The sequence below is a fragment of the Microcebus murinus genome, chromosome 2 (assembly GCF_040939455.1).
Source record: "Microcebus murinus isolate Inina chromosome 2, M.murinus_Inina_mat1.0, whole genome shotgun sequence".
In the NCBI taxonomy this organism is placed as follows: Eukaryota; Metazoa; Chordata; class Mammalia; order Primates; family Cheirogaleidae; genus Microcebus; species Microcebus murinus.
The window spans coordinates 106,347,103-106,351,011 of record NC_134105.1 but is presented as its reverse complement, the minus strand read 5'-3'; the positions used below and the strand labels follow the sequence as shown (position 1 = coordinate 106,351,011).

Sequence of the window (3,909 nt, the reverse complement as noted above, 5' to 3'; positions counted from 1 at the left end):
GATACAATGTTCATGGTAAGGTGTATTCACTACATGCATTTTGCTAACAATATTTCCCCCCAAAATTCACCAACTCTGTAGAGCTACAGGGGCAATAGCCATCATCATGTAGCTAGTGACATAATATTCTTTGTGAAAATTCAGACAAATGAGTTGACAAATTCCCAAAAATAGCAAATTAAATCCTTTGTCAAAATAGCTACTGGATCATACATAAACAGCCCAAATCTGTGATTTAGGAATTAAAATTTTGATCATATAAATCATGTTTGGGGATGAATGGATTCCCTTAATATCAGGAATATTTTTCATTAATTCCCACCATAGAAGGATTTGTTGAATGTTAATACTGTGAATGAGAAAATTTGAGGGGAAAGAAAACATACCTACAAATAATTTGATCTGACAAACCAGGCCGATATCAAAAAGACAAAAAAACTGATAAAATGCTGTGAAAAAAACAACCAAAATAACAGTGGGGGGGGGAGGGGGGCTCAGTTAAGGCATCTAAAAAAAAATTCCACGTGGCTTTGGCTTATTAAAATATTTTACACTATTTTTTAAAAGAAGATTTGAAATCATCTGAAAAACATGCAAATTGTTTGAAAACCTTGCATGGCAAATTCAGACAGTTTGCAAGCGTCATTCAGATGTTCACAGAAGAAAACAAAGAAGCCTCTCCCCATGAGACTGCACATGGGAGACGTCTTCCCGGTTCTTTCTATCTTATGCTGGATGGCAACCCCGAGGTCTGTGCAGCAGTTACAAACAAGGCATTGCTATCTGGAAGGGAAGGGACCATGGAATTGCCATTGGTTGGGGAACAGCCCAGCTTTAGCTTTTCCAGATTCTCTGCATGTACAGGTCTGTGACACTGGAGAATTTTGATTGCGTCTTCTACTTTGAACCATTCTCTCTTCCTTCCGATATTAACAGAATCTTCCCAATCTTCTAATATTTCAGTGACTGTAAGAACATACACGTATGTTCTGTGCTTTCGGTCTTGGTTCTCAAATATGCACAGGAGTCTTCCTAATTTTCCTTTAACTCCAGCCTCCTCATAAACTTCCCTCACGGCAGCCCCGCCAGGCTCCTCCTCGGGCTCCGTTCCTCCTCCTGGGACAATCCACTGGTCTGGGTACCGACTGCTACTCACTAACAGCACGCCATTTCCACCCTCCGTGTGAGCGCTCGAGGCTTATCCGGCTCCAAACTCAGTTCGCACGTCAAGATGGTGACTCCCGCTAGGCGCCACTCGCTCGGCCTGGGACCCTGCCGGGGGCCCTCGGCATGCCGGCCTCGAGTCCTCACGAGGGCGCAACGGAGAGAGAGCCGGGCGAGCCCTTTGTCCTAATCTGATAATTTCTATCATGTGATTTGTTTTCATTTCTATTTTAAAAATACAGTTTTTATGTTGATTTCCTTTCCTCTACAAATTCGATTCATTTTATGGTTCTTTTACTTGTTTCCAGATTTCAATGTGCACATTAATTATTTTCAATATTTCCTCTGTTCTACAAATACATTTAAAGCTATAAATTGCTATATAAAAATTTCCTAGTTTTATATTACTATTATGAACATTAGAAAAGGATAGATGTTAAAGAGAATACATACTAACCTCTAAAACTTTAATACATAGTAAAAAGACTGGAACGACATATGCCAAACATCAATATGCGTAACTGTACTAATTAGAAGAATTTTAGAGGATCACCCAAAATGGCTGACTAAAGACATTGCTCGCTGGATCATCCCAGCTACAAGGTAGAGTATTGGACTGAGGAGAATGGAGAGCAGTTGCAGCTCAGCTGTGGGAGAGACAACAGAGACGTCTGGGGACACAACTGAAAAAAACTGCAAAGCTGAGAAAGAAGAAGATAGACAGTTGAAGGCAGCAGCATGGACCAAACCCAGAGAGTTTAGGAGCCCAGTGAAAGGGTAAGGGGGAGAGGGGTGTTGCCCCTTCCCCACCTAGGTAACTTCAGTGAACAGTGGGACATAAACATATTGGAGGCACTTCCACCCTACATGAGCCCAGGCAAGGTGGCTAAATAGGAATAGCCAGGTATAACAGTGAACTCCAGGAGTTCAGGTGATCAAAAGGGACACTCCACGGGAGAGTGCCAGGAGACACAAGAGTGCCAGCTTTCTTACATCTAGAAAATTCCTCCTCTGCACCTGCTCCAACCACGGCACCATAGAGATTCATTTTAGCTCATGCTGGCTGGTAGTCACAACCCCTCCTCCCCTTGTAACTGCTTGAATACTCTGAACCAAGAAGCACATGAACAGCTGTGCTAGGTGCACATCCCCAACCCAGCCCACCACTGAGAGCAGGGCGACCACAATTTGCACGCTTCCTGCCCACCAGCATTTCATGAGATCTCCCACTAGTGGCTTAGACACATAGGCCAGTGGCCCATGGACACGAAAGCAGTGAAGGGAAATGCGGAGAACAGGTCTCGGTCCTGGGCTTCAGTGTTGAGGAAGCCCTTACAGACATATCCAGTGGGAGAATGTGGAGGAGTGCTGAGGAACACAGATCTGTGAGCATGCCCATCACTCACTGGAGAGCCACCATATTGGACAAGGATGGGGCTTTAGGAGTCAATTAGCCTCGCCCCTCATTCCCATGAATGCTGAATGCCTCAGGTGTGCCGGCTAAATGAGAACAGTAGCTGTTTACCCCACTCATTACAATAGAGAGTGAATCTTGAGCCAAGAAACTTGCAAACAGCCACTTCTCCCAAACAGCAGTTTGCCCCTGGGTGAGGCCCCTATATAGAGAGAAAACTGTGTCTCTCCCCTTCCAGTCTTGTGGTAGAACAGGGATGCACAATTGGGAATCACCCTACCGACCAGGGTCCCATGGAGATACACGCTAGTGGATAAAACATGGACTGAGGATTAGTTCAAGAGCTGATCTCAGTGAATGACGAAAACTCATCTGGACTGTTCTGATAGGAGAGTGTTGTGGAGTCCCAGGGAATGAATAGGGAGGGTGCGCACCCCACCCTGCAGAGAAATTGTGCTAGAGTACAAGAGTGGAAAGAGCCTGGCGCAGGGCTTTTGCACTCAAGTTACTAGGCCCTTCTCTTGGAAATAGTGTTCCTTGCTTGGAGAGATTGCCCTGAACTTCATACCAGTGGCTCCCCCTCGTAGCCAGATAAGCACATTTTCAGCCCTACCAAGGCCTTGCAAAACCTCTCAGGCTCTCACAGTCCTTTCACAATCTGTCTTGCTCCCCCTCTAAACTCAGGGGAAGTAGAGATCAAGCAACCCCCTGGTAGCTACAGGCATTGTAGTTTGAGGCATTCGTGTGCCCCACTTAGGGACCAGAGCTTATCATGTTCATAAAAGAACAACTCAGCAGCTGGTTCTGTCATGCAAATATCAATCAATGACAGGGCAAAAAACCCCATAGATAAGCGTAGTGACTTCCAAATAAGCAAACAGGCAGTGGATGATTTGGACTCACAAGCACCACCCTCAATCTCAAAGATTAACATGGGGGACCTGACTCACTCCACACTGTTGGAAACAGGTGAAGACAGCAGGTCAGAGGTAACCGAGGTTCATCAAACCTGCTAGAACGCCCTATATGACTTTAAAAGAACTTAAAAAGGAAAGCCCATCAGACCAGCTACAGATGTCTCAACTGAGACCTTCCAAGTCAAAAGGGATTGGGACCTCATTCTCAGTTTTCTCAAACAGAATAACAGCCAGCCTAGAATTTAGTATCCAGGAAAACTTTCTTATATGAGAGAGAAATAAAGACATTCTCAGATAAGCAAACACTGAGGGACTTTGTCAAGAGCAGATTTGCCCTACAGGAAGTCCTCAGAACTGCATTACACATTGATCAGCACAATAGACACCCACCGTTGTAAAATCACCCTAAACCTA

General features: G+C 44.8%; 1 pseudogene; it reads right to left on the bottom strand.

Moving 5' to 3' along the window:
• Positions 1–266: 266 nt before the first annotated feature.
• LOC105862418 (diphosphoinositol polyphosphate phosphohydrolase 2 pseudogene) lies at positions 267–2,212 on the bottom strand (annotated as a pseudogene).
• Positions 2,213–3,909: the final 1,697 nt, after the last annotated feature.